The sequence below is a fragment of the Aethalodelphis obliquidens genome, unplaced genomic scaffold, assembly GCF_003676395.1.
Source record: "Aethalodelphis obliquidens isolate GAN/ISIS:26980383/991018 unplaced genomic scaffold, ASM367639v1 scaffold24, whole genome shotgun sequence".
NCBI lineage: Eukaryota > Metazoa > Chordata > Mammalia > Artiodactyla > Delphinidae > Aethalodelphis > Aethalodelphis obliquidens.
The window spans coordinates 2,423,891-2,437,328 of record NW_020837968.1 but is presented as its reverse complement, the minus strand read 5'-3'; the positions used below and the strand labels follow the sequence as shown (position 1 = coordinate 2,437,328).

The following is a 13,438-nucleotide window of genomic DNA, read 5'->3' as shown; positions in this document are numbered from 1 at the left end:
TGAATGTTGGTGCATTTAATGTTGTCCCAGATGTCTCTGAGACTGTCATCAATTCTTTTCATTCTTTTTTCTTTATTCTGCTCTGCGGTAGTTATTACCACTATTTTATATTCCAGGTAACTTATCCATTCTTTTGCCTCAGTTATTCTGCTATTGATTCCTTCCAGAGAATTTTTAATTTAATTTATTGTGTTGTTTATCATTGTTTGTTTGCTTTTTAGTTCTTCGAGGTCCTTGTTAAACATTTCTTGTATTTTCTCCATTCTATTTCCAAGATTTTTCCTCATCTTTAGTTTCATTGCTCTGAATTCTTATTCAGGTAGACTGCCTATTTCCTCTTCATTTGTTTGGTCTGGTGGGTTTTTACCTTGCTCCTTCATCTGCTGCATATTTCTCTGTCTTGTCAGTTTGGTTAACTTACTGTGTTTGGGGTCTCCTTTCGCAGGCTGCAAGTTTGTAGTTCCCATTGTTTTTGGTGTCTGCCCCCAGTGGGTAAGTTTGGTTCAGTGCATTGTGTAGCCTTCCTGGTGGAGGGAAATGGTGGCTGTGTTCTGATGGATGAGCCTGGATCTTGTCTTTCTGGTGGGCAGGACCACATCTGGTGGTGTGTTTTGGGGTGTCTGTGAACTTATTATGATTTTAGGCAGCCTCACTGCTAATGGGTGGGATTGTGTTCCTGTCTTGCTTATTGTTTGTCATGGCATGTCCAGCACTGGAGCTTGCTGGTCATTGAGTAGAGCTGGGTCTTAGTGTTGAGACAGAGATCTCTTGGAGAGCTCTCGCCAATTGATATTATGTGGAGCCAGGAGGTCTCTGGTGGTCCAGTGTCCTGAACTCAGATCTCCCACCTCAGAGACTCAGACCTGACACTTGGCTGGAGCACTAAGACCCTGTCAGCCACACGACTCAGAAGAAAAGGGAGAAAAATAAGAAAGAATGGAAAATTAACATAAAATAATATATAACAAAGTTATTAAAATAAAAAATTTATAAAGTATATTATTAAAATTAAAAAGTAATTAAAAAGAGCAACCAAACCAATAATCAAATCCACCAATGATAACTTATGCTAAAATCTAAAATAAGATAAACATAAAAATCAGAAACTAGTCTGTTGCATACAGCAAACCCCAAGTCTGTAGTTGTTCCCAAAGTCCACTGCCTCAATTTTGGGATGATTCGTTGTCTCTTCAGGTGTTCCGCAGATGCAGGTACATCAAGTTGATTGTAGAGATTTAATCTGCTCCTCCTGACGCTGCATGGAGATATTTCCCTTTCTCTTCTTTGTTTGCACAATCCCTGGGGTTCAACTTTGGATTTGGCCCAGCCTCTATACGTAGGTCCCTCTCTGGTGTCTGTTCTTCACCCAGGCAGGAGGGGGTTAAAGGAATGGCTGATTTGGCGGCTCTGGCTTGCTCAGACGGGGGGAGGGTGGGGTATGGAATGCGGCGTGAGCCTGAGGGGGCCGAGGCCGGCGTGACATTGCAACAGCCTGGGGTACACTGTGTGTTCTACCACGGAAGTTGTCCCTGCCTCCTGGGACCCTGGCAGTGGCAGGCTGCACAGACTCCTGGGAGGGGACATGTGGATAGTGACCTGTGCTTGCACACAGGATTCTTGGTGGCTACAGCAGCAGCCTTAGCATTTCATGCCTGTCTCTGTGGTCCACGCTGATAGCCATGGCTTTTGACTGTCTCTGAAGCTTGTTTAGGCAGTGCTCTGAATCTCCTCTCCTCGTACACCCCAAAACAGTGTCCTCTTGCCTCTTAGGCAGGTCCTGAGGTTTTCCCAGACCACCTCCCGGCTATCTGTGGCTCACTAACCCCCTTCAGGCAGTGTTCACGCAGCCAACCCCATTCTTCTCCCTGGGATCTGACCTCCAAAGCCTGAGCCTCAGCTCCCAGCCTCTACCCATCCTGGCTGGTGAGCAGACAAGCCTCTCAGGCTGGTGAGTTCTCGTCAGCACTGATCCTCTATGCGGGAATCTCTCCACTTTTCCCTCTGCACCCCTGATGCTGTGCTCTCCTCCATAGCTCCGAAGCTTTCCCTCTACCCACCCCCGTCTACACCAGTGAAGGGGCTTCCTAGTGTGTGGGAACTTTTGCTCCTTCACAGCTCTCCCCCAGAGGTGCAGGGCCCGTCTCTCTTCTTTTCTTTCTGTTTTTTTCTTTTTTCTATTGTCTCTGTTTTTTCCTTTGCTGTACCCAGGTACATGGGGAGTTTCTTGACTTTTGGGAAGTCTGAGGTCTTCTGCCAGCATTCAGTAGGTTTTCTGTAAGAGTTGTTCCACATGTAGATGTATTTTTGATGTATTTGTGGGGAGGAAGGTGATCTCCACATCTTACTTCTCCACCATCTTTAAGGTCCTCTCTTGTGAAGTTTTAAAATATCTCATAGATAATTTAAGAAGAGGAAAATTTTAAAGTGCATTTCTTAATTACTAGTGCTGATTTTTTTCTGTTTGAGACACCCTTTCCCACCCAGCTCCTTAGACACATTTTCTGCCCCCATTTGCCCTGCTCTGTACTCAGGAAGACTAGTCCCTGATGGCTAGCTCCTGCCCTAATATAATTCAGCTGTGGACTTCAGGTTAGGTTAGGACAATGGGAGGAAAAAAAAAAAAAAGGAAGGCAAAACTGAAATAAGCTGGAGTAATTCTCCTGCATTCCCTTCAGGACCATGTCTCTCCTAGTACATGAGTCCCATCTTTGTGTGGCAAATACTCGGCTCCAGTAAAAATATTTATTGCCCTTATCTTTTCATCAAAAGGGCTGTGGTAGTTTTGCATTGTAGTATTTTTCTAGGCATATTCTCATTTCTTGTTTTTACCCCTAACAATGTGTGCTCAGATTTTGAAGGAAGACTTGCCATTGAAGTCTCATCATTTAAAATGTTTAGGGTGAATTCTAATTCATGCCAAAATCTCAGCCTAAAATGTCTAGAAATAATTACTTTTTAAACTTTGGTGAATATTCTCTATTCATATATACACTCTAGATCTACATCTATAACTGTACATAGGTGAATCACCTCCTTTGGCACTTTTAATTCACTTTTACTTTTCCTTAGTGTGGTATAGTGGTTAATAGAACTTGATTTGGAGTCAAAATGCCTGGACTAATATCTCATTTCTGTCATTTACTAGTTATGTGACCTTAGGAAAACATATTAAAACATTTCTTCTTAGATGCCTAGTGTTTGACATGGAGAATTTAAGAGTGCCTATCATATTAAGTATTTCTGAGTGAGCTAAAGATAAAGTGCTGGGAACACTGACTAGTGCATAAGTCTTCGATAAGTTATGGTTTTTGTTGTTGTTATTACTTTTTTCTTACCATTTTCACTAAAATTACTAGCATTACCTTCACCTTCACATAATAAAAATAATGCCAAGATGCTCAAAAAAAGGTAAATTTACACGCCTACCAAGAGTGTATAAGAGTGTGCATTCTAACATTCCACAGGAAATACTGGTATTTTGCAATATTTTAAATTTTGGTTTATCTTATAGGAGGAATATCTTATTTGTATCATGTGGTAATTAGTGAATGTAAATACATTTTCTCATAGTTATGAGTTGCATTTCTTCTTTTGACTTGCCTTAAAAGTTTCTAATATTTGCTTTGGAAAATTCTCAATGAAGTTATCTTTTATTTTATAATTTTTATCTTTTGTTTTAATAAAAAGGAAAATGAAGCTCTTTGTCATTATTGTTGTGTTTATTTTTGAATATTTCATTTTTCTGTCAACTTCGCTAATGGTGTATCTTGTTTTATACAATTTTTTTTTTTTTGCCATGCTGTGTCACGTGGCTTGCGAGATCTCAGTTCCCCAACTAGGGATTGAACATGGGCCACTGCAATGAAAGCCCAGAATCCTAACCACTAGGCCCCCAAGGAACTCCCTACAATTTTATAATTATATCTTTTCAATAAACCATTCATGTTCTTATGGCTTTTGATGTATATGGTATGTTTAGAAAAATGTCTGAATACAAAGTTTTAATGTTTTCTTTTATCCATTGTACTTCTAGTAATTTTTTTGGTATTATTTTTCATTTTCATCATGGTATAAATACTTTCTAAATATGAGATATATTTCTATATAAGGAGTAAAGGAAAGATGACATTTTCATGTCACTTTTCTCAGCTTCTTTCCTTCAGTGATTTGGAATGCCATCCAAGATGGCATTTCATAGGAACCTCTGAGTCATATGTCTGTACCTGTATTGTGTATTTTAGTATTTTGATTTGACAGATTTTGAAAAATGTATATAATCCAGTCCTTTGCTTTATGTGGAAAATTTTTCTCAATTTTTGATGAAGATATAATGTGGTTATCATTTCATTCACAGTATTTTTATGTATCACTTTATAACAGTAAATTAATTCTGTACTCTGGATTCTCATATCAGTTTCTGATAACTGCTCTTTTAGGGATTCTTGTTAAATTTCTTCATTTCTACACCTTTATATTCTTGTTTCTCTATTCTTGTGAAGTTTCACTTTCTTTTCTATCATTTTTCTTACAAACCATCTTCAACATTTTATTAACTAATGAGGGTAATCAATCAGTCCACAATAATCATTGTCACTATTTATAGAACAATGCAAATAAAAAATAAATGGTCAATAAATATTTGTGGTATTAATGTGTAGCCAAAAATAATAGTAATAATAATTCCTATTAAATAATAATAATAATTCCTATTATGGAATAAATGCCTCATTTCCTATGTTATCTCTATCATGGTGACTCTGAGTAGCAAAATAATGGGAAAAATTTATATATTTTTTAAATATATATATATATATATACACACATATATTAAAAACACTCTTTAAAGTACTCCAAGTAGATGATTGATGTGTTTTCCTCAATAAGTTAAAGACTTGAAGTGCATTTGTTTTAAAACATTTTCTTAGAGGTCCAAAGAAACATTTTTCTGCAGGTACATTTATTGTAAGGAAAGAGATGTAGGTAGTTTACACTGAAGACATTTATACACTTAGGTAAATACACAGTATTATATTATACAAACTCCAAAGTAAATAAAATAAATATATATATGAATATATATGTGACTTGATCTACCTAGACATTTATATCTCCAATTCTATTAAAACTGGTTGCAGGACAATAGATATATTAATGCACAGTCAAGGTATATTTATGAGGATATCCATCTTTTAAGAGAAATCTTATTTATCATTATAATTTAAGCCTGTTCTAGCATCAGGTTCATTGCCTTTACAATACATTTTGCTGTGAACACTGACAATAAAGATAAATTCCATTCATAATTTTAGCAAGTTCAATGAATTCTTCTTAGAGGTGACGATTTTAGGAGATGTGTTTTTTCAGCTACACCACACTAAATTTAAGGGCCCAAATGTGTTAAATTGTAAGTACCTCAATGATATTTTAAAAAATGGATAATAACTTTAACAAGTAGTAAAAATCTCACATTTTCAGCCACATAATACCTAACCATTAATTTTTTAGTAATGTCCTATTAAAGAACTATGTGGCAGAGGGTTAGTTGCTAAGGAAACCATCCTCTATGAAATTGAATATAAAATAGAGCCCTTTGGAAAAGATATTCAAAATGCACACTGAATGTTTTATATTAGTTTCTTTTGACTTTGTGGTTGGTATTGATGTCTTTTGGAATATATATTTTAATAGCAGATACAATAAAGTTTATTTAGGGCTCTAAATGTATACAGTGGATTTCAAAGTTTTGCTAATACAGTAGATATGAAACTTGGAGAATTTTATGAAGCAAATGCCTTTAATCATCATGAATTTAGCTGTGCCAGAGCAAGCTCCAGCAAAGTTGTAGAACAGTTTATAATATTTTTGCATATGCTGCACTTTCAAATATACATTTTTTTAAATTAATAGTTTTTAAAAAAATATCATTTATATTCTGAACCGAACTTCTGAATAAATCTAAATAAATAATGATTGTCTAAGTGAAGATGAGATTAACATTAAAGGGAGAGCATTTTTAGCCTTACATCTTTTATTATAGTCTCATTCTCGATGAAAGCCAGAATATTATAGTGTTCACAAATCAGTTGAATTTTCCACAAGATTAATGCCTAAATTCTGGTGGAACGTACATACAATTTCCTTTAAATTTTGTAAATATCTGAAATACATCAATATAGATGTCCTTAACATATTTTTGTTTATGACACATATAAAAATATATTATTTTGTAAAAGAACTAAATAGTGTAAATAAAGAAACATTGGTACTTGACTGCCCCAATATTGTAATAATAATGGTAGTAGTAGCAGTAGAATAAAGTGTCTGTTGTAACTAGACTTTGATCTAAGTGTTTTACATATAGTATACACTGATTCTCACAAAATTTCATGGGGTAGATCCTATGAACACTGCCATTTTAGAGAGAAGGAAATTGAAATAAGGAGAGTTTATGTAATTTGCCCAAAACAACATGTCCAAAGGGTAGAAGCAATATTTTCAAGGAGGCAATCCAACATCCCCTCCCAAGGTTTCCCAAGGAAACCTTATTTGTCACTATAGCATTCCAGATCATATGCTATACCTTAAAATAATCATGTCCTTACAAAACATGAATTCTGATCAATAAAATAAAATGTAATCTTAATGTGTAGCATTCATTTGGTGAATGCTCTAAAGGTACCAGACAATACGTTAAGTACTTGGAATACAAGGACAGAACAATTATGTCATGGACTGTAAACACTGAAGCTTAAAATATGGTTTAAAAGTTAGATATTAAGGACATATTGATGGTACATGACACAGGAATCTAAAAAGTGCATAAACCAGTTATTGCATATGATCATTTGAAGTCATAAAACAAAGCAAACTAACCTAGTCAGCAAACAACTGGTTTTTTAGGATACTCGTTATAGATGTTTCCATACCAATATTTTCATATGTACCTAGTAGCTTAGAATAATGGTTCCCCAAAGATGTCTACATCCTAACCCATGGAACTGAATATGTTACCTTACATGGCCAAAGGGGCTTTGCAGATATGATTGAGTTAAGGATCTTGAGATGGGAAGATTATCCTGGATTGCCCATATGGGTGCAATGTGGGCATCATAAAGACAAGTCTTCATTAGAGGGAGGCAAGAGGTGGGATTCAGAGGAGATGTGATGATGGAAGCAGAGGTTGGGGTAATGCGGACATGAGCCAAAGACTACCCGCAGGTTCTAGAAGCTGGAAAGATGAAGAAATTGATTCTCCCATAGAGACTGCAGAGAGAATACACCTGTGCTTATATGTTGGTTTTAACCCAGTGAAATTAATTACAGAATTCTGACCTCCAAGACTATTAAATAATTAATTTGTATTGTTTAAATCCACTTAATATGTGGTAATTTGTTACAATGGCAAATGGAAACTAATATGGTACTTTTAACATTGTTGCATTTTATTTCATAACTCATACCCCCCCCATATAATATTTTTTAAATCTGTGCATGTCTAGTTAAGGCGTCATAATTTTGAGAGTTGGAAAAATCAGATGGGCACTCCTTTTGCTGTACATGGGTTAGAAAAATTTAAATAATGCTACAGTGATGCTTTCTTTGGAAATTGGGTAGAATTTGTATAATCATTTAGACTTGGTTTCCTATGAGGAACATGGAATTTGTATTACCTTATTTTTAAATAAATGTTTTATTTTAGAACAGTTTTACATGTTCAGAAACAGTACAAAATTAGTATGGTAAATTCTCATTCTCCCCATACACAGTATCCCCTAATTTTGAAATCTTATATTAGTATGGTATACAATTAATGAACCAACATTGTTATATTATTATTAACTATAATTTATACTTTATTGAGATTTCCTTACTTTTTTCCTAAGGAAAACCTTTTTCTCTTCCAAGTCCTTTTTCTGTTCTAAGATCCCATCCGGAATTCCACACAAAATTTAGTTGTCATGTATGCTTAGGTACCAACTGAGTGTAACAGTTTCTGTGACTTGCCTTGTTGATGTCCTTGACAGTTTCAAGGAGTGTCTTTCAGGTACATTAAGAATGCCTGTCAATTGGTATTTGTCTGATATTTTTCCTCTTGATTAGACTGGGATTATGTGTTTTGGAAGAAAACATAGGTAAAGTGCCATGTTCATCATATTGTATTAAGGATTCATGCTATCACCATGTCTTATCATTGTTGGTGTTCATCTTAACCACCTGGATGAAGTAGCACTTGGCAGATTTCTCCACTGGAGAGTTATTCTTTTTTCCTTGTCCATACTATACTCTTTGGAAGGAAGTCACTGTATAGCCCATACTCAGTGAGTTGGGAGTGATGTTCTCCCTTTTTGAGAACAGAGTATCTTCATAAATGATTTATAATTTTTCCGTAGGTGACACTTATCTCTTCATCCCATCTATTTATTCAATTGCTTATTTATACCTGTATGCATCATATGTATTTATATTTTGAGATATAATCCAATACTCTTTTGTTTCTCAAAGTATTCCAACTTTACCTATTGAGATGGCCCTTGTATGCCTTTGATATACCCCTATCATTGTGGGTTGTTTCTTGTTGTTTTATATTTTTTGTTTGTAAGTACTTTCTTACTTTTTGGTACTACAAGATGCTTCAGCCTCATCTTCTATATTTCAAGGCACTCGAGTCAGCAATTTCATTGGAAAATGGATTAAAAAAAAACAACAAGATCTGGGTACTCATTGCTACTGAGGTGTTGTTGCTTCTAGACCTACTCAAAGGACAGAAAAAGGAATATATGTGTACAGTCACCTGTGTTTATACATGTACCTCTAAATAGCTTTATGTGTTTCCCTCTGTGTCTGTATTAAGCTAACATGAATTCACACAGAAGTCCTCAATTCTAATGCATTATCATCTTGATGATTTTAGTCTCTTCCCCTTTCTTATCTATAACTCCGCTCCTCCAACAGTGAGGAATCTAGCACACACTGTCCGACATCCATTTACTTAATTGTTCTGTTCCAGTATCTGTGTATAATGTTCTCAGAATTGTTAGCTTATAGTCCCACAACGGTCTATTGCTAGGCTTTCTAATAGGTTTCACTGATCTTTGGGAAAGCATTTACATTGTATCACTAGTTATTTTATGTATGGACATTATTTTACTAATTCAAATAACTATTATGTTACCTTGTGATGTTCAAATATATGTATTATATATATATATAGGGCTTTGCACTTCCATATTTAATGCAATATCTACAATGTCTGAAATATCTTAATTACAGTATTAATAATTGATGTTCCAGTATTTTCCTTATGTTGATTGATGTGGGATTAATTTTTTATGTAAAATCCTTACTGCTCTTTTTCATTTTTTTGCATTTTATTATGAAAACTTTTAAAACATCAGAAAATTTCCCAATGAACACCCATATACTTATTACCAAGATTCTACAAAAACTATTTTTACTATATTTAGTTCACATATCTATCTGTCTATTCAGTCCTTTAACCATACATTCATCAATTCCTCTTCTACTTAGATGCATTTCAACATAGGCTGACAAAATCAGTAAACTTCATCCCTAAACATATTAACAGACATATCACCGATAGGAATTTAATGTTTATTTACAGTTTTCTCAGGTAAAATTTACATAGGGTGAAATTCAGCAAACTTATGTACACCACTTAATGCATTTTGACAGATGTATGCATCTGTTAACCCAAACTCCTATCAGGATAGATAGCATAACATCACCCCAGAAATTTCCTGCATGCCTCTTCCCAGATAACCCATGCTCCTCCAAGGCAACATGGTTATACTTTATTTTTCCACCGTGGATTATTTTGCCTTCTTTGAAATTTTGTGAAGTTAGTAATACTCAGTATATACTACTTTGTATTTTAGAAGCATCCATGTTGCTTCATGAATCAATTGCTGTTTGTTTGTTTTGTAGTTGTTGTCTAGACTTGTATTTTGTGATTCTGTCACAGTTTGATTACCCAGTCTCCTATTAGTGGACTTTTAGAGCATTTCTATGTTGTATATATTATAAATAAAGCTGCTAAAAACTTTCTTGTGAATATATTTTCGTGATCATATGTTTCATTTCTTTTTTCATGGGCATTTGTTTTAATTTGATTTTTGGTAAACACCTAGAGTTGGAATAATTTGGTCATAGGTTAGGTGTATGTTTAGTCTAAAAGAAACTGTCAGATATTTTTTGAAAAGACTTGTATAAAAATGTATGCAAGTTGCAATTGTCCCACAGTCTCACAAACATTAATATCGTGAGATTTTAAAGATTTCAGCTATAATCATTGGTATGTATGTCTCATTATAGCTTAAAGTTGCCTTTTTCTGGGGACTAGTGATGTTTCCATGCCCATTTAAGCCATTTGTATATAATTTTTGTGAACTATAAGTTTAACGTCTTAGGCTATTCTTTTTGAAATTGGGTTTGCATCTTTCTTTCTTTTTTTTTTTTTTTCGGTACACGGGCCTCTCACTGTTGTGGCCTCTCCCGCTGTGGAGCACAGGCTCTGGACGTGCAGGCTCAGTGGCCATGGCTCACAGGCCTAGCTGCTCTGCGGCATGTGGGATCTTCCCGGACTGGGGCACGAACTCGTGTCCCCTGCATCACCAGGGGGATTCTCAACCACTGCACCACCAGGGAAGCCCGGGTTTACATCTTTTTATTTCACTATTGTAGCTTACTTTATATAGTTTAGATACAAGTAATTTGTCAGATATACATAATAAATACTTTATTCTTATCTGAGTCAATATTTTCTAATCCTAATGACTTTGTTCAATGAGCCCAACTCATGGAATATTTGTTCGTTTGTTTTGGTTTAGTTTTGTGGTTTTGTCTTAGTGCTTTTTGTGCCCTCTCTATGTAAGAAATACTTTGTCTTCAGGTGATGAAAGTATTTTCTCATGATTTTTATAGTATCCTTTATGTCATTATATTTTATGTTTGGATTTATGATCCTTCTTGAATTAGTTCTTATGTGTTGTGTGAGAAGAGGATCATGGTTCATTTATTTTTCTCAACAGATATTTTAATGTTTTGGGTACCACTTAATTGAAAAGTTGTTTCTCCCTCCATTTTATTTCTTTGAGACCATTGTTGAATGTCAAGATAGCATGTGTATGAATCTATATCTGATTATTCTGTTCCATTGATCAATTTTATTTCATATTAATCTGATTATCATTATTTATACCAATTCCATACTATTTACTGTAGTTTTAAAGTGAGCCTTAAAATCCAAGGTTTTACTGGCTCTTTTAAATTCTTTGCATTTTCATATAATTTTATGATTAGACTGTATCTATAAATTTTGTTATAATTATGACTGTGCTGTTTCTGTATATTGATTTGGTAAGAATTGACATCTTTAAAAGATTGAGAGAGACTTTAATTCCATGAACAATGATATGTTTATCCACCTATCTTAAATTTCCCTTAAAAATATTTTATAATCATCAGAATAGATGTCATAGACAATATTTGTTAAATTTATTTTTAAATGTTTTAATATTATTTTAAATGGTATTATTTTCTTTTTTGTTTTCCACTGATTAGGTGCTAGCATGTGGAAATACAGTTCTCTCTGTGTATTAACTTTGATCCTGTGACACTGGTAAGTTTACTTATTAGTCATAGTATTTTTATTGTAGATAATTTTAGGTTTTCTACTTATGATCATCCTTTCCAACCTTTATGAGTTATTGTCTCATACTATGTTCAGTAGCTATGGTGTCTACTATAATGCTGAAAAGAGGTGGTGAGATTAGATATCCTGATCTTAGAGGAAAATATCCAATATTTCACAGTTAAGTATGATGTTAGACATTTTAAACATATTTATTGAACTGAGAAAGTGCCTTTCTGTTTCAAAATTTCTGATATGTATTTTTATCATAAATATGTATTGAATTTTGTCAGTGATTCTCCTGATTCTATTGAGTTGATTATATATTCTCCATTATTAATGTGGTAATTTACATTGAGTTTTAAAAATGTTGAAGCAACCTTGCTGCATTACCATAAAATAATTGAATTGTCAAAACAGACTCACATAAATCATAGATTTTCTCCAACACCAAACTTTAGGAACTATTCAGAGAATTCAAATATTATAGAAGCGCCAACTTCTTTCTGGAGAGACCAAAACCATCAGAAGCAATTTCTAAGTATTCCTTTTTCCCACATTGGGATGTTGAAAACATGGAGACCTAACCAAGTGTCCATAAAATTACTGTTAGATAAAGGTTTTTTTCTTTTAGCATTGTTACCCTTGTGTTTGACTAACTTTCATTCTCCAGCTGATCATGTTCTATAAATCCTTAAATTCTGGGTTTATTTACAATAAGAGAGTCAGATAGACAAGTCATGTCTTGCCAAAATGAATTTATTTAAAAGAACTCTTACGTATATTCCCATTTATAAATGTCATCAGCTTAATTACAAGGAGGTCTGATCTAGTTCAACTGTAGTCTCTACTGTCCCCAAGTAGGAGGAAATAAATCAAAGCCTGGCTGTTAGCCTTACTACACCATCCACCCTCTGATCTTGATCAATATCGTCTTGCCAAATATTTCTATGTATCTTTTCCTAATTTGTCTTAAAACATATCTCCTGAAAATATTTCCCCCAAGATTTTATACAAACAAGTCTGTAAACACTCCAGTGACTCCTGGGATTTGACCTATCTAATGGAAAATGGGAATTATTTTTTATATATATCATTTTAGTAATGACTCTATCCCTTCACAGGCATTTTGATACTTTTATCAGCTTGATTATTCTCTTTCTCTGCCACCAAGGATTATTTGGACTTTTTGTGTATGTTAATGAAGGTGTGTCTGATATTTCTTAAGCCTTCTTCTGACCAATCTATATATATTGATACGCATGACATCGATCAAGAGCTTCAGATAAATCCCCCAATATTTTCTAATTCTGATTGGCCTGAGAAGTTGATTTTAATGTAATACTAAAGTTAATAAAATAGGGACTTCAACATAATATTTGACGTATGATGCATAAGTTAAAATTATAGTATATATTTTCTTTTCATGTGCTTAACCTATGTACCCATAATTGTAACACCTGGGGTAGTTACTAGAGGTCATTTTTTTTGAAAACTCTTCAGATTCCCCGTGGTGGTTGGACATAACCGTAATCATATATCATGGCATATGTTCCTACTAACACAGGATTTTAGGTAAGATAATATAAAACTACCATTGCCTCCCCAATTGCAATGACACAGTGTTGAATTTTTTTTTTTTTTTTTTGTGGTACGCGGGCCTCTCACTGTTGTGGCCTCTCCCGTTGCGGAGCACAGGCTCCGGACGCGCAGGCTCAGCGGCCATGGCTCACAGGCCCAGCCGCTCAGCGGCATGTGGGATCCTCCCGGACCGGGGCACAAACCCGC

General features: G+C 34.6%; 1 long non-coding RNA gene across 1 annotated transcript in view; it reads left to right on the top strand.

Annotated features, from left to right (window-relative positions):
* LOC113628663 (uncharacterized) overlaps window positions 1-13,225 on the top strand; it is a 57,374-nt gene extending 44,149 nt beyond the window's left edge. The window contains exons 3-4 of the long non-coding RNA XR_003436172.1: window positions 11,581-11,638; window positions 13,154-13,225. This is a non-coding gene — a long non-coding RNA (uncharacterized LOC113628663). The remainder of the gene's footprint in view (window positions 1-11,580; window positions 11,639-13,153) is intronic.
* The last annotated feature ends 213 nt before the right edge of the window (window positions 13,226-13,438 follow it).